Source organism: Hyperolius riggenbachi, chromosome 4 (genome assembly GCF_040937935.1).
Source record: "Hyperolius riggenbachi isolate aHypRig1 chromosome 4, aHypRig1.pri, whole genome shotgun sequence".
NCBI lineage: Eukaryota > Metazoa > Chordata > Amphibia > Anura > Hyperoliidae > Hyperolius > Hyperolius riggenbachi.
Genome location: NC_090649.1, coordinates 29027148 through 29048908, shown reverse-complemented (window position 1 = coordinate 29048908; position 21761 = coordinate 29027148). Strand labels below are relative to the sequence as shown.

The 21761-nt window shown below is 42.4% G+C and overlaps 16 non-coding genes across 16 annotated transcripts; 5 read left to right on the top strand and 11 right to left on the bottom strand.

Moving 5' to 3' along the window:
* Nucleotides 1-2402: 2402 nt before the first annotated feature.
* TRNAN-GUU (transfer RNA asparagine (anticodon GUU)) lies at nucleotides 2403-2476 on the bottom strand. The gene has a single exon. It is a non-coding gene; the product is annotated as a tRNA-Asn (tRNA).
* Nucleotides 2477-3307: 831 nt separating this feature from the next.
* TRNAG-UCC (transfer RNA glycine (anticodon UCC)) lies at nucleotides 3308-3379 on the top strand. The gene has a single exon. It is a non-coding gene; the product is annotated as a tRNA-Gly (tRNA).
* Nucleotides 3380-5562: 2183 nt separating this feature from the next.
* TRNAL-UAA (transfer RNA leucine (anticodon UAA)) lies at nucleotides 5563-5645 on the bottom strand. The gene has a single exon. It is a non-coding gene; the product is annotated as a tRNA-Leu (tRNA).
* A 4379-nt stretch (nucleotides 5646-10024) lies between these two features.
* Nucleotides 10025-10096, bottom strand: TRNAQ-CUG (transfer RNA glutamine (anticodon CUG)). The gene has a single exon. It is a non-coding gene; the product is annotated as a tRNA-Gln (tRNA).
* Nucleotides 10097-10705: 609 nt separating this feature from the next.
* TRNAG-UCC (transfer RNA glycine (anticodon UCC)) lies at nucleotides 10706-10777 on the top strand. The gene has a single exon. It is a non-coding gene; the product is annotated as a tRNA-Gly (tRNA).
* Nucleotides 10778-11125: 348 nt separating this feature from the next.
* On the bottom strand, nucleotides 11126-11215 carry TRNAY-GUA (transfer RNA tyrosine (anticodon GUA)). Its single transcript is given in 2 exon segments — nucleotides 11126-11161; nucleotides 11179-11215. It is a non-coding gene; the product is annotated as a tRNA-Tyr (tRNA).
* Nucleotides 11216-12047: 832 nt separating this feature from the next.
* On the bottom strand, nucleotides 12048-12119 carry TRNAQ-CUG (transfer RNA glutamine (anticodon CUG)). The gene has a single exon. It is a non-coding gene; the product is annotated as a tRNA-Gln (tRNA).
* Nucleotides 12120-12571: 452 nt separating this feature from the next.
* TRNAG-UCC (transfer RNA glycine (anticodon UCC)) lies at nucleotides 12572-12643 on the top strand. Its single transcript has one exon. It is a non-coding gene; the product is annotated as a tRNA-Gly (tRNA).
* A 355-nt stretch (nucleotides 12644-12998) lies between these two features.
* TRNAY-GUA (transfer RNA tyrosine (anticodon GUA)) lies at nucleotides 12999-13088 on the bottom strand. The gene is given in 2 exon segments: nucleotides 12999-13034; nucleotides 13052-13088. It is a non-coding gene; the product is annotated as a tRNA-Tyr (tRNA).
* A 607-nt stretch (nucleotides 13089-13695) lies between these two features.
* Nucleotides 13696-13769, bottom strand: TRNAN-GUU (transfer RNA asparagine (anticodon GUU)). The gene has a single exon. It is a non-coding gene; the product is annotated as a tRNA-Asn (tRNA).
* A 250-nt stretch (nucleotides 13770-14019) lies between these two features.
* TRNAM-CAU (transfer RNA methionine (anticodon CAU)) lies at nucleotides 14020-14091 on the top strand. Its single transcript has one exon. It is a non-coding gene; the product is annotated as a tRNA-Met (tRNA).
* Nucleotides 14092-17432: 3341 nt separating this feature from the next.
* Nucleotides 17433-17504, bottom strand: TRNAQ-CUG (transfer RNA glutamine (anticodon CUG)). Its single transcript has one exon. It is a non-coding gene; the product is annotated as a tRNA-Gln (tRNA).
* Nucleotides 17505-17958: 454 nt separating this feature from the next.
* Nucleotides 17959-18030, top strand: TRNAG-UCC (transfer RNA glycine (anticodon UCC)). Its single transcript has one exon. It is a non-coding gene; the product is annotated as a tRNA-Gly (tRNA).
* Nucleotides 18031-18381: 351 nt separating this feature from the next.
* TRNAY-GUA (transfer RNA tyrosine (anticodon GUA)) lies at nucleotides 18382-18471 on the bottom strand. The gene is given in 2 exon segments: nucleotides 18382-18417; nucleotides 18435-18471. It is a non-coding gene; the product is annotated as a tRNA-Tyr (tRNA).
* An 836-nt stretch (nucleotides 18472-19307) lies between these two features.
* Nucleotides 19308-19379, bottom strand: TRNAQ-CUG (transfer RNA glutamine (anticodon CUG)). Its single transcript has one exon. It is a non-coding gene; the product is annotated as a tRNA-Gln (tRNA).
* A 1669-nt stretch (nucleotides 19380-21048) lies between these two features.
* Nucleotides 21049-21138, bottom strand: TRNAY-GUA (transfer RNA tyrosine (anticodon GUA)). The gene is given in 2 exon segments: nucleotides 21049-21084; nucleotides 21102-21138. It is a non-coding gene; the product is annotated as a tRNA-Tyr (tRNA).
* Nucleotides 21139-21761: the final 623 nt, after the last annotated feature.

Below are 21761 nucleotides of genomic sequence, written 5' to 3'. Positions count from 1 at the left end.
ACCACATTAATTGCTACTTTGCGTTGCATTTTATCTGCATTGTGTAGCAAAGCAATGTGCGTTTCCACTGTGAACCTAGCCTTAGGCTGGATTCACAGTGGTCAGTTGCATAAAGTACGCGTTAAAATGACTGTGAACTGCAATGGAGACCTGCCATAGACTTTAATACAAAGCCTGAATGCAGCGAGTAAGAATACACAATCAGTTTCAATGCAGTACTGTGAACAGTTCCATAGAATTGTATGGGCAGTGGGTTGACATGTAGAATTATTCTGCAACGCAACTGAGCACTGAACTTGACTGTAAAACAAAACTCCATGAGACTTCTGGTTCCGGCACCTGGATGTAAGCGGGGAGAGGACAGAGCTCCGCAGTCCGTGACCGCTATACACGGCCAACTCAGCAGCTAAAGTGCCCCCATTGCCGCCAAACAACTACCGGAAACCCCCAGAACCCTCTTTGCAGAGCTCTTATATGGATCGCTACGTGATGAGATTTGGCCGCAAACGCCTGGCTGATGAGGAGGGAGAGGACGGCATGATAGCGCACGCCAACAGCCCGCACCATGAGACTGCCAGCCGCTATTCATCAAGCTGGCAGTGATTTGCAGCAGCAGGACTGGGACACCGAGAAGCCAGGCAACTTGCTGGAAATCTACCTATAAACTTAATGGGGTGGGCAGTCTTAATTAAGTCAGTTGTGTGTGGTCCAGTATTAGTCATGGAGAGAATCCGAAGACATAACAACAAAAGTGTAACGATTGGTGTCAACAAAACAGATTTTCTGATTATTGGTGATCTGCAGTATCACCAATAATACAGATGCTATACCTGATTATGTGGTGTTCTGCAGAATCACCAATAATGCTAGTATAGCCAGACACAGGACACCCAATGTGAGATAGTGTTTGGTGCAATAGTAATGAGAAGGGGAGATCTCCCGAGGAGCAGGTGACTCAGACAGTACTGCAGCCAATGATCACCTGAGGAGCAGGTGATTCAGACTGTACTGCAACCAGTGGACACCTGAGGAGCAGGGACCACTGACTGTGCTGCAAGGATGATCACCTGAGGAGCAGGTGCTTAAGACTATACTGCAGCCAGTGGACACCTGAGGAGCAGGGACCACTGACTGTGCTGCAAAGGATGATCACCTGAGGAGCAGGCGATTAAGACTATACTGCAGCCAGTGGACACCTGAGGAGCAGGGACCACTGACTGTGCTGTAAGGATGATCACCTGAGGAGCAGGCGATTAAGACAGTGCTGCAAAGGCTGATCACCTGAGGAGCAGGTGATTAAGACTATACTGCAGCTAAGCTTCACCTGAGGAGTAGGTGAAGGCTACTACAGATCCATCACCAGTGGCTAGGTCCACTGGTGAGGACGGGAAGGTCAGACAAGCAGAGTAGGCAACATACGGACAGATAAAGTACAAAGACAGAAGGCTGATTCAGTGTTAAGTTCAGGCAGAGTCGGCAACAGGAATCAGATGAGCAGAGGTACAGAATCAGCAAGCAGGAGAGTAGTCAAAGGAAGCAGAAGGTCATAGCAGATAATACAATGCAATTAGTACTTTAAGCTATCAACAGAATCTGGCTAAGTGTGGCTCCCCAGCTCCAGCTGGTTCTAGCACACTTTGGGATCTGACTACGGTCTGAGCGCTAACACGTTAGCATTTGCAACAGCAGACACGGTGCAACTGACAGACTAGTACTATATATACAGAGATGCCCTGCAGCGCCGCCCCCATCACTCAGCCAATCCAAAGTACCGTTGGAGTCAGCTGACTTGGCAGATCAGCTGACTCCCCTTCTATTCGCATAAAGGTCCTGTCGCCTAGCGCGCGCGCGTGTAGCCCTCAATCTATGTGCAATAGAAGGATCAGGCAGAGCAGCAGCATGTTACTTGCCGGCAGAGGCCGCCGGCTGATACGCGGAGATAGCCGCCATGTCGCTTGCCTCTGCGGCGGTATCTCTGCTATCTATTACAGGCCTTTAACTCCTTCCTTTGGAAAGGAAAACAGGCTAAGATTGTTTTACATAAATAATGTTTACTGAGGGAATGTTGTGGATTTGAGTATTCCTGACATTAGATGCTATAATTTATGCTGCATGATTAGACATACCCAGGACTGGATAAATAGTTCCGGTATTTTCTCTAACTTTACTTTGGAAGCATCCTATGCTGATCCCTGGACCCTCCTGTGCCTATAGCACAGTCCTATATCCTCCCTTTCATTACGGCTAAAATATAGTAGATTAACGAGAAATACAGTAATAACTTGGAGGGAAGTCTGAAGTAAATTTAAAATATGTTCCCAAGTAACTAAAGGTATGTTCGATCTGAAGCTGGTGGTACACAGGGTTCTTTTCAGACAACTGTTGAATGCAAAAAGCAAAACCGTCCCTGGGTGGGCTTGAACCACCAACCTTTCGGTTAACAGCCGAACGTGCTAACCGATTGCGCCACAGAGACCATGCATAGCTCAGCTGCTAAATGATTTTATGGGGCTGCATGTGTGTTCTGTGGAGGAAGGAAATGAGGCTGCTCAAAGAAGTGTAGCTGCACTTTGAAACAAACCTATATACATCAATTTTCTACTTGTATTGCTATGATCCTTTAATGACAAAGGCCTGAAAGGAGTAGGCAACTCCAGGGGAAAGCTGACATATTGATTTTCCTGTACGTCTAAGCAGTCTAACTCAAAGTAGCATACATTAAAGCAGCTTCTTTAAGAAAGCAGAGTGGCGCAGCGGAAGTGTGCTGGGCCCATAACCCAGAGGTCGATGGATCGAAACCATCCTCTGCTAGAATTTTTTCTTTGTTTTTAATTTGTGCACCTCCTTATCAAATAGGCAAAACGATTGCCATAACCCTATAAGAGAAAATGTAATTAGGACCCTGCTGTGACATAGATAGTAGAGTAGCTATTTCATCTCCTGGGCTTTTCTTGTAGTTTAAGAGATGGGTTGGGTGAACTGTGAAACTACACTTTCAAAAAAAGAAAAAAGAAAAGAAAGAAAAACAGAGAATGTTCCCCATACTGTAGCAGTGGATTTGGTAAAGCCACAAGTAAGCTTTAGATTAGAAGGAATAGCCACCCAGCTTTTCATACTTCCCACCCTTGCACTGGAAGTTTTCAGATTTCAAATTGCATCATCCATCATGATCATTCTGAAGTCTTTCATTGCAGTCTGTAAGCTGTATCACCATGCGTCCCACTGCTCTCATCTAGCAAACATACAAGCTCTGCTTTCTCTTGGGTATATCGGCACAGTACAAGCAAGGCAAGCATCAGCATGCCAAGCGTTGGTGGTATAGTGGTGAGCATAGCTGCCTTCCAAGCAGTTGACCCGGGTTCGATTCCCGGCCAACGCAGCATTGTTTTCCGCCTTTTAAAAAGAATGCTTTTCTGCATGGATGTTGCAGCAGAAAATAAATCAAAGACTACACATCTAAGGCACAGCGGCGAGGTAAATATTTACCTACCTTGATCCTGCGCAGGCGCACTTCGTTATGGCTAAGGCGAGTATAGCTGATCCTGATCGTATCCACTCTAGTAGAGCGGATCGATCGTGCTTGCTGCGCCTGTACAGTATGCCAGCCTTTGCCGAGAAAGTTTTGGGGGAGCCATCACTGAATCCCTGAGGCTACAGAGGAAAGGGAAGCTTCATTGGGACCCTGTGGCTTCCCCCTCCCAAGGTAAGTATCTCCCAGAGGGAGATTTTTTTTTGTTACAGGTGTACTCTAAAGTGGTAGGAAACACTGAATTTAAAATCATAAAAAAATCAATTCGGCAGTGATTATTACATGTATATAAGTCAGTTCCCCGCCAATAAATATGAATTGCACATCCATGAGTATGTACGTGATGAGCCTGCAGTCCCTTATGGACCTATGCCAAGGAGGAGGAAGTTGTTTCTGCAATTGGGATTTTTCTGCGTTTTACTGTAATTGTGATTTTGGAGCTCAAAATGGACGCTCACCCAGCATAAAATATAAAGAAAAGGAAAGTGTTGACCATGGTGCTGGGCTCCAATCACAGGAAAAGGTACAGTACCTGTACATTTATTGTGCAGGTGCCAAATTATTTTTTTTATTCATCATAGAGTTTAATCACGCTTTCATGTTAAAAAATTACCTCTCCAGTTCAGTCTGCTGCCAGCTATGATAGCTGATGCAATTCTGAGTTGTGGAGGAGCACCAAAGTAGGAGTGGCGATGTGCCAGGACCCCAGCCCGTGTCCCTGGGCCTCTCAGACATTCAAAACACAGATGGGTCAGCACTACTAAGAAGTATAAATATAGCTCTTTTATTCCATTACACAGAGGTTACAGTAACAGACCGCTGTTTCAAGCAGAAATGCCCTTTTTTACTGCTGCCCGAAACAGCAGTCTGTCACTGTAACCTCTGTGTAATGGAATAAAAGAGCTAGAGTTATAGGTCTTGGTGGTGCTGACCCATCTGTGTTTGATGATAATCATAATGTGCTGAATAAAATTTGGCAACATTTTCTGTAATTTTCATAATTACGAATACGATTGTAAGTGGAAAATTATAATTGTAAAAAATATCACGAAATTTCACGTAATTACAACTATATACAATTTTTTTTGTAATTATGATAATTTTCATAATTACTACTATTTTCACGGCAATGTTTTCATAATTATGATAATTTTATGATCGTTAGTGGCCACCTTTAAGGTGGCCACTAACGGTCAAATTTCTAGCGAAAAATCATTTGAGCAATCAGAAATTCTGATCGGAATGGTTGTAAATAATCTCCGTTGATGGGCACAATCAATTACGAACAATTATAAAAATTATTAAGTTTTAGTCTAACCAAAATTTTGATTTTCTTCTTGGTTGTGATAGATAGGAAGCAAAAATGGGTTCGTTGATGGTGTAGTGAAAGTGGATCCAAGATAAACTTTTACTCATTGCATAATTGTGTTCCTTTCATATAGTTTATAGGGCATTCCTCAAGCCAAATACTTTTTTTGTTTTGTTTTAATACTCTAATTCCCTATAAACTAAACAAGCCTCCCCCACAGCTCCTTTTGTGCCTTGGCACTGTAGCAAGGGCTTATGGGAGCTCAATCTGGGCAGGAGGAGGAGGAGGTTACTAGCCATTAATTTCAGAGGCAGAGTAGGGAAGAGGAGAGAGGACTGAATTTACACACAGGCAAGCTGATAGCATCTCCAGCCCTCAGCCTGTGACAATGTGACAAATAGAACATGGCTGCCCTCATTGTATCACAGGAATACATAATCATAAACTTTTGAAGCTGTTTGCAGCTAGATATGCTTCGTAAACTATCTAAACTTTAGATAAGATATATAGACAAGTTACTTGTTATAGTTAGTTTTTTATCTTGGATCCGCTTGAACGATTTCACTTCCATTCAGAATTCCTGATCGTTTGAACGATTTTTTGCTTGAAATTGGATTGTTAGTGGCCACCATTAGAGGTATACGCTGCAATGAGTATACCAATAGTTTTGTGTAGGACAGCAAACAGAAAGCATTGTTTGACCTTATGTGACATCAAGAAAATTTACCAGGAGTGGGGTTCGAACCCACGCGGATATATATCCATTGGATCTTAAGTCCAACGCCTTAACCACTCGGCCATCCTGGTTGTTGTTGAGCAGAACTGCACTGGACTTATATGGTAGCTCTGCCTTTGGATGAGTAGACATTGGACAGTAAGGATCTCCTGTATCCTCGCTGTATCCTCCAGTTAGGGCTTATTCACATCTATCGAAATTGCTTACACCAGCGATTTTCAATTTTTGGGGCATTTCCCTTCCCGGTGCTTACCTGAGTGGTTTGATTTTGTATAAAGAGCTTTTGTAAGCGCTTTTGCAGAGCGATTCCTATTTTTCACTTCCTGACGTCAGTCAGGAGGTGAACTCTTTTACCCGGAAATGAATAAATACAATGTATTTATGAAACCGCTGGGGAAATCGCTATACAAAGAGCTTTTTCAAGAGCTTTGCGATTTCCCTATACCTTCCATTGAGGCAAATCGCCCCAAAAAGGGTACAGGCAGCGCTTTGCTGAGCGGATCGGAAACAAACTGCTCAGATGTGAACACTCTCATATGGAATCATTGCACATTCGCTTTTAGGGCGATTTTGAAAATTGCCGGCACTTAAAAAAAACACAGGTGTGAACAAGCTCTGACCCGACATTTCCAGCCCTCTGTTTACAAGCTGGTGATGGCTCAGATAGCCTGATGCTCCTTTTCATTTGGAGAAAGCATCTAAGATGGATATTTCACTTTCAACACCTGTCTAGTCGCCCCATCCCCAGGCCAAAAAATTGGTCTGCTCCTTAGGCCCGGTTCACATTAGCGTTCCAGGTCCAGCTTCCCCGGACCCGGAACGCTCTGTACAGAGCGGATGGTGAACGGATACATTGTTAATCAATGTATCCATTCACACTTGTGCACCGTCCGGATCCGATCCGGGAACGCAGCTCCGGGACGGTCCGGCTTTTTTTCCAACATGCGCTATTTTTCAGTCCGTCCCGGTGCGGCTGCGGACCCGGGCCGGATCCTGACCCGAACATGCTGGCAATGCTGTGCAATGGGAAACGGATGTCTCCCATCACACTGGCAATAGGACCGGATGCTTCCAGCACCGGTCCTATGCCACTTGGGGGGCCCGGACTACACGCCGGTATCCCCCATGCTTGCGGTGCCTTTCTGGCACTGCAAAGTATCTAGTTCCGGTTACTTTATTGTAGCCGGAACTGATACAATCCGGATCTGCAACTTGTGCCGCCTTGTGGCCACCGCATAGACCCGTACGGTCTCTTTGCGGCCCACGGATCCGGACCCCCGGACACTTGCGGACTCGAAACGCAAGTGTGAATGGGGCCTTACTGTTAACAGATTGAAATTCCTATTCCATATGAAAAGCTCTGGCTTGGTAAAAGAGCTCTCCATTGGGTCAAGGGGGCTTGATTAAAGTTGGCTCATGGGGCACCCTGACTCCACCACCCAAACAGAAAAAAAATAGCATGTGACCCTAAAATTGTTCACCATTTTCAAATCCCTTTTCTGTTGTTTTAGCCTCTGATTTGTGAAGTATGTTTGTTTTTATGTGGAAACGAGCTTTTTCTCAATGTTCAGATTTCTAGCACACTGCATAAGGATTTTGTAAGGATTCCTCCTGTAGCGTGTTCTGTCCATTGCAGGTGGAGCCGCAAATGGACAGTTCTGGCTTATTATGCTTGCATTCGGTTGTGCATTCGCAGTGAGTCACATTGTCATTTGCAATCGCTCTGCAGTTTTGGGCAGCTCAGGATGCTGTCATCATTCCACCAATGGCTTACTACAGCTGAGCTGCAGCCAGATTGCCCTGGATTTCCTGCATGCATGTTGTTGCATTGTACTGCATGCATTTGTTATTCTAGTCTTTCAGCTAGCAAATGGCAACCACGCCAGCTCAGGATTGAACGATTACCATTCAGCTGTGTGAACTCCTATGCAGCATAACCATGGGGGGCAGAGAGTGGTATAGGAGTGACTCGCACGTGGCTGAGAAAAGTGGGGGGAACAAAGCGCGTGGCTGAAATGACCCGCTATGTGGATCGCTGGGCAAACCGCTGAGAGATGGGAGGGGCTCTGAGAGATGGGAGGGGCTGCTGTACATATGCTGGGTTTTCGGTGGAGGCAGCTGTTATAGGCCTGCTGTTTGAGTTGTAGTTCTGGGCCAGCTTTGCAGCTTTAGTCCTGGTGATTGTTTTGATTCACAGCTTGTGGCCACTATCCATTATAATGTAAACTAAAGCACCGCTTACAGGGTAAAAAAAATGAATGAAAAACCCCAAACACCTCTCATTCTTATGCTGGGAATACACGTTTCGTTTTTGCCTTCGTTTAAACCTTCGTTTCGATTGTGCCTTTTGTCCTTTTCGATCCCGAAATAATCGACCGTACGGTTAATATCACCACCCACGTTTTTTTTTTTTTTCCGATTCTGATGGTTTCGTTTTTCCAATGATCGAAGGCTGCAAAGAAACGAAACGTAGTACAGGGACGGACGGCATAAACGAATATATAATCGATCTGAACAGCCATCAAGCATACCAATGGCTCGATTAGATGGATAAAGAGAGATAATATCAAACATGTTCGATCACTAGTCGTTCGTTTTTGGGGTCTATTAATCGAAACTATAATGAGATTATGACTATTTTCACATACGTTTTCAACACTCGATTCGTTTACCGAACGAATCGAAGGCTAAAACGAAGGCAAAAACGAAACATGTATTCCCAGCATTACATCCACCTCTTTTTGCTTAACAAAGGAGCAGAGAGGCCTGGATGCACCTTATTCAACAAGTACAGATGAGGCATGGGAAAGAAATAACAAAATGCATGAACTAAAAGCACATACACTCTTTTCTTTACCGTTTGTTTACCCTTTAAAGCTAATGGCAATAAAAAACAAACAACCATATACTTACCTATGGAGAGGGAAGCCTGTGGGTCCTATAGAGCCTTCTCGCTCCTTTCATGCTCTGTACTGCGCCTATGTGAGCGCATGAGAGAGAAGACTTCCGAAGCCTCCTCTAGTGGCAGAAAGCAGTATTTGACCCATTTGGTTGAATACTGCTCCCGGAAAGCCAGCACTGGAACAGGGACCGAGAGAGGAGCGGGAAGGCCCTATAGGGCCCAGAGCCTCCCTCTCCTTAGGTAAGTATCTTGTTCATTTTTTATTAAGCGGTTCCCATTTACTTCAAAGTGTACCTAACAGTAATGGGATAAAAGCCCCCTGTTGTCCATCTGCTCCCTCGATGTTCTCCTGGTCCCCTCCGTCAGTGTTAGTCACGTAAAGTCTGTGACTCGGTTTAGTCTAGGACTATTGTGCATGCGCAGTCCAGGCCTTGCGCACCCCAGTCGCGTTCTTGTTGTCGGGAGTGTTCTGTTCATGCACAGTTCATTAAGACTATAACTGCACTTGTGCAGAATGCTCCCAGCAACAGGAGTGTTATGGAGGTGCATGGCCTGGAACAGTGCATGCACCGTGGCCCACAGGATTGCGGACTTCACAGCAGCACAACGCAGTGTCTCAGGTTTACTTTATGTAACTGTAAAGCAAACTTATACAGTAAAATCCCTTTATAGTAAACTCCAAGGGACCAGGAAAAGTACTATATAATGTACTATATAAACTCTTCCACAGTGGGGTGTTGCAGTGACGTAATGGCCACATTGTAATGCGGAACTTCACATTGTAAGTGTGGCTGGAGCTGTCTAATGTGGTGCTGCATCCCAACGCACTGTATACAGCGCGTTACCAGAAAATGCATATGCTAACAGTGAAGCATTTTTTTCATTAACTGTATGCTTCACTGTATGCAGCTTTTCCATTCCCTTGAGTTCCTGCTTTTGCAGGAAACACATTGCCCACAGAAAACCTAGCCTTAAAGTGAATATGAAGTGAAAATAAACATATGATATAATGAATTTTATGTGTAGCACAGCTAAGAAATACAACATTAGTGGCACAGATATGAATCTCGTACTGTTTCCAGTACAGCAAGAGTTAAGAAAGTTCAGTTGTTATCTATGCAAAAGAGCTTCTCTGAGCTCTCTGGCCAACTTGGTCAATTTTCTGAAGCACTTATAGATCAGAGAAACAGTGACACACAACTTCAGATAAGCTTTTACTGCAGGAAAGTTCAAAGGGTCATTAGCTCTGCTCTGTTTCCTAGTTTAAAATGCAGTGTACAGGGTGGGCCATTTATATGGATACACCTTATCTATGCATACACCCCATATACCACTCCATATAAATCTGATAACTATTTGTCACTGGTACACTTTAAAGTAGCACAGAAACGTAAAAGCACATACAGAACAGCTGTATCGGCAACAGCCTGCCGTTTTGGGCTCAGTGCCCTTTTTCAAGCTTATGCAGCTAATGTAGAACCACATTTGTGGTGCTGACCGTTTTGGACTATGCCTAGATATACCATAAATATAGTCTAAAAAATACCAAGGTCCCACCGAGATTTGAACTCGGATCGCTGGATTCAGAGTCCAGAGTGCTAACCATTACACCATGGAACCACCTGATACTCTAAAATATCATACCTGTTAGTCTCACAATGCCCAGTAGGAGTCAGTCAAACAGTTTAAAATGATGACTCCTGTAGGTGATATTTTGTGAGTATGATTTTTTTACATCTTGCAATCAATCAGATAAATTATACAATACAATAACATTTCTATAGCGCTTTTCTCCCATAGGACTCAAAGCGCTTAGGCTCTCTCAGATTCAGTAGTTAGTAGGATGAAGTATTCACACAACAAAAGTTATATTTCTGCAAATTCCAGACTGTTTTAATTCTACTCTCTGGAACTTTGAGGAACAGTAAACAAGGTTTTGTTCATATTGGGACAGACTGATTTGAAATACCCATCATCACCACATTAATTATCATATGTATGGTGAAGACCCTGAGATCAATTCTTCCCACTTGTCTTTTCTTTTAATATTTTCATGTCACATTTTCATTTTTGCAGTTTTTCTTCCAACATACAGTTGACCTCTTTTTTTTTTTTTTTTTTTTTTTTTTTTTTTTTATAGCTAATTATAGATTGTTTCCAAAAGCGTCCTTAGAGCTGGAAATGAACCGGACACCCAAGTGTCCTTTGCTGTATCTCAGAAGACATCTGGCGTTGGTGGTATAGTGGTGAGCATAGCTGCCTTCCAAGCAGTTGACCCGGGTTCGATTCCCGGCCAACGCAATAATGTTTTATGCCTTTTTAGGATCCAGTCGCTGTCAACAAGCAGGTGGGGTGTGGTGAGGTCAATTAATGGGGGGGGAGGGTTTGCTTCTCACACACACAGTGCAACCTGCTAGGCCTCTTCCCACTGTGTGTGCTGTGATGTGGGGGAAAAGTATATACGTGATCTCTACTAATTTGAATTGAATTTCAGACTCAGAATTCTCAAAACACGTCTGGTACTTTTCTACTTCACAATGTACTGTATAACGCATCAGTCATTATTGAAAATTCATAAATCCCTCGTTCATGGAAATCCATAACTACTGTGAAAGCAACTTTTCATCAAATTGTAAAGCTATAAAATTGTCCTTCGAGCCGGAATCGAACCAGCGACCTAAGGATGTCTGATAGATGTTCCACTACAGTCCTCCGCTCTACCAGCTGAGCTATCGAAGGAGTTAGTTCAAATTTGGCATCCACTATGTACACAATGCTGTATGCAAGGTGTATGTTACATGCAAAAAGGCATTCGAGATGGAAGGCAAATAAAAATAAAGGACAAAGAAGACACAGAGACTACCATTTTCACAGTGAACATATATCATACTGGCAGTGAAGCATTTTTTCATTAACTGTATGCTTCACTGTATGCAGCTTTTCCATTCCCTTGAGTTCCTGCTTTTGCAGGGAACACATTGCCCATAGAAAACCTAGCCTTAAAGCGAATATGAAGTGAAAATAAACATGATATAATGAATTTTATGTGTAGCACAGCTAAGAAATACAACATTAGTGGCACAGATATGAAACTCGTACTGTTTCCAGTACAGCAAGAGTTAAGAAAGTTCAGTTATCCATGCAAAAGAGCTTCTCTGAGCTCTCTGGCCAACTTGGTCAATTTTCTGAAGCACTTTAAGATCAGAGAAACAGTGACACACAACTTCAGATAAGCTTTTACTGCAGGAAAGTTCAAAGGGTCATTAGCTCTGCTCTGTTTCATAGTTTAAAATGCAGTGTACAGGGTGGGCCATTTATATGGATACACCTTATCTATGCATACACCCCATATACCACTCCATATAAATCTGATAACTATTTGTCACTGGTACACTTTAAAGTAGCACAGAAACGTAAAAGCACATACAGAACAGCTGTATCGGCAACAGCCTGCCGTTTTGGGCTCAGTGCCCTTTTTCAAGCTTATGCAGCTAATGTAGAACCACATTTGTGGTGCTGACCGTTTTGGACTATGCCTAGATATACCATAAATATAGTCTAAAAAATACCAAGGTCCCACCGAGATTTGAACTCGGATCGCTGGATTCAGAGTCCAGAGTGCTAACCATTACACCATGGAACCACCTGATACTCTATAATATCATACCTGTTAGTCTCACAGTGCCCAGTAGGAGTCAGTCAAGCCTAGTTTAAAATGATGACTCCTGTAGGTGATATTTTGTGAGTATGTTGTTTTTTACATCTTGCAATCAATCAGATAAATTAATTCTACTCTCTGGAACTTTGAGGAACAGTAAACAAGGTTTTGTTCATATTGGGACAGACTGATTTGAAATACCCCTCATCACCACATTAATTATCATATGTATGGTAAAGACCCTGAGCTCAATTCTTCCCACTTGTCTTTTCTTTTAATATTTTCATGTCACATTTTCATTTTTGCAGTTTTTCTTCCAACATACAGTTGACCTTTTTTTTTTTTTAGCTAATTATAGATTGTTTCCAAAAGCGTCCTTAGAACTGGAATTGAATCGGACACCTAAGTGTCCTTTGCTGTATCTCAAAAGACATCTGGCGTTGGTGGTATAGTGGTGAGCATAGCTGCCTTCCAAGCAGTTGACCCGGGTTCGATTCCCGGCCAACGCAATAATGTTTTATGCCTTTTTAGGATCCAGTTGCTGTCAACAAGCAGATGGGGTGTGGTGAGGTCAATTAATGGGGGGGGGGGGGGGGGGGTTTGCTTCTCACACACACAGTGCAACCTGCTAGGCCTCTTCCCACTGTGTGTGCTGTGATGTGGGGGAAAAGTATATACGTGATCTCTACAAATTTGAATTGAATTTCAGACTCAGAATTCTCAAAACACGTCTGGTACTTTTCTACTTCACAATGTACTGTATAACGCATCAGTCATTATTGAAAATTCATAAATACCTCGTTCATGGAAATCCATAACTACTGTGAAAGCAACTTTTCATCAAATTGTAAAGCTATAAAATTGTCCTTCGAGCCGGAATTGAACCAGCGACCTAAGGATGTCTGATAGATGTTCCACTACAGTCCTCCGCTCTACCAGCTGAGCTATCGAAGGAGTTAGTCTAAGTTTGGCATCCACTATGTTCACAATGCTCTACGCAAGGTGTATGTTACATGCAAAAAGGCATTCGAGATGGAAGGCAAATCAAAATAAAGGACAAGGAAGACACAGAGACTACCATTTTCACAGTGAACATATATCATACTGGCAGTGTCTTGATCCAAGGTACAGAACATTACCTAAATACATTTGATAAGCTTTAACCTGATATCCAAAAACAAGCAATGAACTTTAAAGAAAATCAGCCAAACTCTGCTAACAGGAACACCAGTTGTAAATCACCTGTAGAGGCAATTCCCAGAGAAAAGTCTGCACCATGCCAGATGACATCCATTCCCACCCCTCACCAGACATCCTCAGAGAAAGCTTATCTCAATTAGAGAGAGACTTTCACCGCTTCAAAGAAGGACTGAATAAAACAGTTGAATCATGTATCATTAACCATTTGAAAGAGGAGCTGAAATACCTCAAAATCTCAATGGAAAAGTTACAATTAGAAAACACTGAGCTCAGACAGGAAATGGCAACTCTAAAAGCAAACAAACAACCTCAACTGGAACTGGGTTCTCTTCGGACAACTGCTGAACACAAAAAGCAAAGCCGTCCCTGGGTGGGCTTGAACCACCAACCTTTCGGTTAACAGCCGAACGCGCTAACCGATTGCGCCACAGAGACCTTATGCAATTCTTCTGCTAAGCAATTTTATAGGGCTGCATGTGTCCTGTGGAGGGAGGAAATGATGCTGTTCGCAGAAGTGTAACTCCACTTTAAAACAAAACTGTATATATTTATGTTCTACTTGTATTGCTATGATCCTTTCATGACAGAGGCTAGGAAGGAGGCAATTCCAGGGGAAAAGCTGGTATGCCCATTTTTCCAAATGTCTAAGCAGTTTTTTCTTACAATGAAGAAAACACTATATGGAAGCAGAGTGGCGCAGCGGAAGCGTGCTGGGCCCATAACCCAGAGGTCGATGGATCGAAACCATCCTCTGCTAATTTTTTTTTTTTTTATTATTAAACCTCCCTTTATTCAAACAAAGAATCAGCGCCAGGAGAATCAAGTAATCAATTGCTGCTGAGGAAAGACAAACTCCAAAAGTCCACACAAATAAAACTATTCACCAAGCGCAGATGATAAGTGAATCCACTGTTTCACAATCAGTTATATTTTACCCAAATGGTCATCCTGCTCTTATATCCAAGTTGTAGACCATCACCCAAAGGATTAGAGGGAGCTTACCAGCTGCTGACAACCCCCGTTATAAGGTTGAATGTCTCGCATTTAGTGGTAAAAAGGGACCAAGAAACACTCAAGATGCAACTTCCAGCAATCGTTATTTCAGTTCATGCATACCATCCGGAAGGCCAAAATCGACATTTACAATAGAACACCGCAGCTGAGCCCGGGCCACAACGGATGGAGCCAGAGGCAGGACAGGGAGGTTTAAGAACCGTGATTTGTGGAAGAAGAACAAAACAAACGACGAAGTCGAGGCTCAGCTGCTGAGTGCACTGCAGTGCTGACTGTCTGACTCTGGTGAAGACAGAGTGGCTGGCGGGCGGCTAGCAGGTGGTGGAGCAGGGTGTGGCCATTCAATGAGGAGGTGCTTCTCCTACACAGTGTGCACCTGCTAGGCCTCTCTCCACTGCGAGTGTTGTGATGGAGGGAAAAGTATATATGTGAGCTGTGTAAATGTGAATTAAATTCAGAAAGTATTACTAAATTACTCACAACAATCTGGTACCTTTGTACTTTACAAGGTACGTTATAATGCATCAGTCACTATTAAAAATACATAACCTAATATTTTTTTGTAATCCATAACCAGTGGCATAGCGAAGAAGCTGTGGGCTCCAGTGCAAGTTCTACAATGGGGCCCCCAAGCACTCTATACATAACAATTGATACGGTGCACCAAAATCACACCAAGGACAACACAGTGTCAGAGGTACAAGAATGTGATTGGGGACAGTTTGTTAATGATTACTACTATTCAAAGCATCTACAGAAGTGAATATTATCAGCACAGGACCAAGAAAGAGCTAATACTGTGGTTAAGGGAGGGCCCCAATGCACCCCCTATTGCTACACCACCACTGTCCTTAACCAGTTAATAAAATCAACTTTTCATTAATTTGTAAAGCCATAAAACTGTCCTTCGAGCCAGAAATGAACCAGCTGTGCAGGCTGTACAGATGCTTCACTTGCCTACAGGCTAGCAACATGTTTTGTTCCTATGCATAACCATGGAGGGCAGAGAGTGGTACAGGAGTGACTCGCATGTGGGTGAGAAAAGTGGAGGGAACAAAGCGCTTGGCTGAAATGATCCACTATGTGAATCGCTGGGCAAACCACTGAGAGATGGGAAGGGCTCTGAGAGATGGGAGGGGCTGCTGTACATATGCTGGGTTTTCGGCAGTTGTTATAGGCCTGCTGTTTGAGTTGTAGTTCTGGGCCAGCTTTGCAGCTTCAGTCCTGACGATTGTTTTGATTCACAGCTTGTGGCCACTATCCACTATAATGTAAACTAAAGCACCGCTTACAGAGTAAAAAAAATTGAATGAAAAACCCCAAACACCTCTCATTCTTACAGCCACCTCTTTTTGCTTAACAAAGGAGCAGAGAGGCCTGGATGCACCTTATTCAACAAGTACAGATGAGGCTTGGGAAAGAAATAACAAAATGCATGAACTAAAAGCACATACACTTTTTTTTTTTACCTTTTTTTTACCCTTTAAAGCTAATGGCAATCAAAAGAAAAAAAAAACCCAAAAAACAAACAACCATATACTTACCTATGGAGAGGGAAGCCTGTGGGTCCTATAGAGCCTTCTCGCTCCTTTCATGCTCTGTACTGCGCCTATGTGAGCGCATGAGAGAGAAGACTTCCGAAGCCTCCTCTAGTGGCAGAAAGCAGTATTTGACCCATTTGGTTGAATACTGCTCCCGGAAAGCCAGCACTGGAACAGGGACCGAGAGAGGAGCGGGAATGCCCTATAGGGCCCAGAGCCTCCCTCTCCTTAGGTAAGTATCTTGTTCATTTTTTATTAAGCGGTTCCCATTTACTTCAAAGTGTACCTAACAGTAATGGGATAAAAGCCCCCTGTTGTCCATCTGCTCCCTCGATGTTCTCCTGGTCCCCTCTGTCAGTGTTAGTCACGTAAAGTCTGTGACTCGGTTCAGTCTAGGACTACTGTGCATGCGCAGTCCAGGCCTTGTGCACCCCGGTCGCGTTCTTGTTGTCGGGAGTGTTCTGTGCATGCACAGTTCATTAAGACTATAACTGCACTTGTGCAGAATGTTCCCAGCAACAGGAGTGTGATGAAGGCGCATGGCCTGGAGCAGTGCATACACCGTGGCCCACAGGATTGCAGACTTCACAGCAGCACAACGCAGTGTCTCAGGTTTACTTTATGTAACTGTAAAGCAAACTTATACAGTAGAATCCCTTTATAGTAAACTCCAAGGGACCAGGAAAAGTACTATATAGTGTACTATATAAACTCTTCTACAGTGGGGTGTTGCAGTGACGTAATGGCCACATTGTAATGCGGAACTTCACATTGTAAGTGTGGCTGGAGCTGTCTAATGTCGTGCTGCATCCCAACACACTGTATACAGCGCGTTACCAGAAAATGCATATGCTAACAGTGAAGCATATTAACTGTATGCTTCACTGTATGCAGCTTTTCCATTCCCTTGAGTTCCTGCTTTTGCAGGGAACACATTGCCCATAGAAAACCTAGCCTTAAAGCGAATATGAAGTGAAAATAAACATATGATATAATGAATTTTATGTGTAGCACAGCTAAGAAATACAACATTAGTGGCACAGATATGAATCTCGTACTGTTTCCAGTACAGCAAGATTTAAGAAAGTTCAGTTGTTATCTATGCAAAAGAGCTTCTCTGAGCTCTCTGGCCAACTTGGTCAATTTTTTGAAGCACTTTAAGATCAGAGAAACAGTGAGACACAGCTTCAGATAAGCTTTTACTGCAGGAAAGTTCAAAGGGTCATTAGCTCTGCTCTGTTTCATAGTTTAAAATGCAGTGTACAGGGTGGGCCATTTATATGGATACACCTTATCTATGCATACACCCCATATACCACTCCATATATATCTGATAACTATTTGTCACTGGTACACTTTAAAGTAGCACATTTTTATTCAGAAACGTAAAAGCACATACAGAACAGCTGTATCGGCAACAGCCTGCCGTTTTGGGCGCAGTGCCCTTTTTCAAGCTTATGCAGCTAATGTAGAACCACATTTGTGGTGCTGACCGTTTTGGACTATGCCTAGATATACCATAAATATAGTCTAAAAAACACCAAGGTCCCACCGAGATATGAACTCGGATCGCTGGATTCAGAGTCCAGAGTGCTAACCATTACACCATGGAACCACCTGATACTCTATAATATCATACCTGTTAGTCTCACAGTGCCCAGTAGGAGTCAGTCAAGCCTAGTTTAAAATGATGACTCCTGTAGGTGATATTTTGTGAGTATGTTGTTTTTTTACATCTTGCAATCAATCAGATAAATTAATTCTACTCTCTGGAACTTTGAGGAACAGTAAACAAGGTTTTGTTCATATTGGGACAGACTGATTTGAAATACCCCTCATCACCACATTAATTATCATATGTATGGTAAAGACCCTGAGATCAATTCTTCCCACTTGTCTTTTCTTTTAATATTTTCATGTCACATTTTCATTTTTGCCGTTTTTCTTCCAACATACAGTTGACCTCTTTTTTTTTTATAGCTAATTATAGATTGTTTCCAAAAGCGTCCTTAGAGCTGGAAATGAACCGGACACCCAAGTGTCCTTTGCTGTATCTCAGAAGACATCTGGCGTTGGTGGTATAGTGGTGAGCATAGCTGCCTTCCAAGCAGTTGACCCGGGTTCGATTCCCGGCCAACGCAATAATGTTTTATGCCTTTTTAGGATCCAGTTGCTGTCAACAAGCAGGTGGGGTGTGGTGAGGTCAATTAATGGGGGGGGGGGGGGGTTTGCTTCTCCCACACACAGTGCAACCTGCTAGGCCTCTTCCCACTGTGTGTGCTGTGATGTGGGGGAAAAGTATATACGTGATCTCTACAAATTTGAATTGAATTTCAGACTCAGAATTCTCAAAACACATCTGGTACTTTTCTACTTCACAATGTACTGTATAACGCATCAGTCATTATTGAAAATTCATAAATCCCTCGTTCATGGAAATCCATAACTACTGTGAAAGCAACTTTTCATCAAATTGTAAAGCTATAAAATTGTCCTTCGAGCCGGAATCGAACCAGCGACCTAAGGATGTCTGATAGATGTTCCACTACAGTCCTCCGCTCTACCAGCTGAGCTATCGAAGGAGTTAGTTCAAATTTGGCATCCACTATGTACACAATGCTGTATGCAAGGTGTATGTTACATGCAAAAAGGCATTCGAGATGGAAGGCAAATAAAAATAAAGGACAAAGAAGACACAGAGACTACCATTTTCACAGTGAACATATATCATACTGGCAGTGAAGCATTTTTTCGTTAACTGTATGCTTCACTGTATGCAGCTTTTCCATTCCCTTGAGTTCCTGCTTTTGCAGGGAACACATTTCCCACAGAAAACCTAGCCTTAAAGCGAATATGAAGTGAAAATAAACATATGATATAATGAATTTTATGTGTAGCACAGCTAAGAAAATACAACATTAGTAGCACAGATATGAATCTCGTACTGTTTCCAGTACAGGAAGAGTTAAGAAACTTCAGTTGCTATCTATGCAAAAGAGCTTCTCTGAGCTCTCTGACCAACTTGGTCCATTTTCTGAAGCACTTATAGATCAGAGAAACAGTGAGACACAGCTTCAGATAAGCTTTTACTGCAGGAAAGTTCAAAGGGTCATTAGCTCTGCTCTGTTTCATAGTTTAAAATGCAGTGTACAGGGTGGGCCATTTATATGGATACACCTTATCTATGCATACACCCCATATACCACTCCATATATATCTGATAACTATTTGTCACTGGTACACTTTAAAGTAGCACATTGTTATTCAGAAACGTAAAAGCACATACAGAACAACTGCCTGCCGTTTTGGGCTCAGTGCCCTTTTTCAAGCTTATGCAGCTAATGTAGAACCGCATTTGTGGTGCTGACCGTTTTGGACTATGCCTAGATATACCATACACATAGTCTAAAAAATACCAAGGTCCCACCGAGATTTGAACTCGGATCGCTGGATTCAGAGTCCAGAGTGCTAACCATTACACCATGGAACCACCTGATACTCTACAACCTAGTTTCTCAACATGCGGTACGCGTACCCCAGGGGGTACTTCTGATGGTTCCAGGGGGTACTCGGGCTTGATATACTTGACCAAGAGTAACAAATTTAGAGTTTTAGAAAATTATAAATCCTATATAAACACCAAAGTAGTATTTTTTCTAATTTAAAGAGACACTGAAGCGAAAAAAAAATTATGATATTATGATTTGTATGTGTAGTACAGCTAAGAAAAAAAACATTAAGATCAGATACATCAGTCTAATTGTTTCCAGTACAGGAAGAGTTAAGAAACTCCAGTTGTTATCTCTATACAAAAAAGCCATTATCTCTACGACTTTCAAAAGTCGTGGAGAGGGCTGTTATCTGACTTTTATTATCTCAACTGTTAGTTAACTATTTACTTTTCCTCTGGCAGAGGAGAGTTCATTAGTTTACAGACTGCTCTGAAATCATCATTTTGAATGCTGAGTGTTGTGTAATCTGCACATATTATAGAATGATGCTATGTTAGAAAAAACACTATATACCTGAAAATAAAAATATGAGAATATTTTCTTTGCAGCTAATCTTCTAGTAATTATTCATAGTACACAACCAATTCATTATATCATATATTTTTTTTCGCTTCAGTGTCTCTTTAAAAGCAACAGTAAATGCTTGGAAATTGTTTAGAACCAATTATCATGTACTACGATTAAATATGTATTTGTTAAGGGGTACTTGTGATAATATTTACTATCCCAGGGGGTACTTGGTGAGTACAGGGTTTTATAAGGGGTACATACCAATAAATGTTGAGAAACACTGCTCTACAATATCATACCTGTTAGTCTCACAGTGCCCAGTAGGAGTCAGTCAAACTTAGTTTAAAATGATGACTCCTGTAGGTGATTTTTTGTGAGTGTTGTTTTTTTACATCTTGCAATCAATCAGATAAATTAATTCTACTCTCTGGAACTTTGAGGAACAGTAAACAAGGTTTTGTTCATATTGGGACAGACAGATTTGAAATACCCATCATCACCACATTAATTATCATATGTATGGTGAAGACCCTGAGCTCAATTCTTCCCACTTGTCTTTTCTTTTAATATTTTCATGTCACATTTTCATTTTTGCAGTTTTTCTTCCAACATACAGTTGACCTTTTTTTTTAGCTAATTATGGATTGTCTCCAAAAACATCCTTAGAACTGGAATTGAATCGGGCACCTAAGTGTCCCTTGCTGTATCTCAAAAGACATCTGGTGTTGGTGGTATAGTGGTGAGCATAGCTGCCTTCCAAGTAGTTGACCTGGGTTCGATTCCCGGCCAACGCAATAATGTTTTATGCCTTTTTAGGGTCCAGTTGCTGTCAACAAGCAGGTGGGGTGTGGTCCATCAATGGGGGGAGGGGGGTTGCTTCTCCCACACACAGTGCAACCTGCTAGGTCTCTTCCCACTGTGTGTGCTGTGATGTGGGGGAAAAGTATATACGTGATCTCTACAAATTTGAATTGAATTTCAGACTCAGAATTCGCAAAACACTTCTGGTACTTTTCTACTTTACAATGTACTGTATAACGCATCAGTCATTATTGAAAATTCATAAATACCTCATTCATGGAAATCAAAAACTACTGTGAAAGCAACTTTTCATCAAATTGTAAAGCTATAAAATTGTCCTTCGAGCCGGAATCGAACCAGCGACCTAAGGATGTCTGATAGATGTTCCACTACAGTCCTCCGCTCTACCAGCTGAGCTATCGAAGGAGTTAGTCCAAAGTTGGAATCCACTATGTACACAATGCTGTACGCAAGGTGTATGTTACATGCAAAAAGGCATTTGAGATGGAAGGCAAATCAAAATAAAGGACAAGGAAGACAGAGACTACCATTTTCACAGTGAACATATATCATGCTGGCAGTGTCTTGATCCAAGGTACAGAACATTACCTAAATACATTTGAAAAGCTTTATCCTGATATCCAAAAACAAGCAATGAACTTTAAAGAGTAACTGTCAGGCTGCAAAAGCTAATTTAAACCTCTATTCTCCTGTGTTAAACAGTTTAGAAGGAAGCCAAAAAGGCAATACTGAAGTTAAAAATCTCTCTTACTTTTGATGTGTGCTGAACAGCAAGGATGTTATTCCCAAGCTCTTAAGAGGCCGAGAGGCCGCATACCATACTGCAAAGCATTCTGGGGCTGCTTCTTCCCACCTTGGGTCCTCCCCTCTGCTGCTAGTGAGAAGTTACAGGCTCATGTTACAACAGCTTGTAAAGCAGTCCAGCTCACAGCACTGAAAAGCAGGGAGGACATGACGACACATTTCCTCGAAAGAAATGGCGGCATACTGATGGGTTAGCCCCGCCCCTGACCCCGATTGGACAGTTC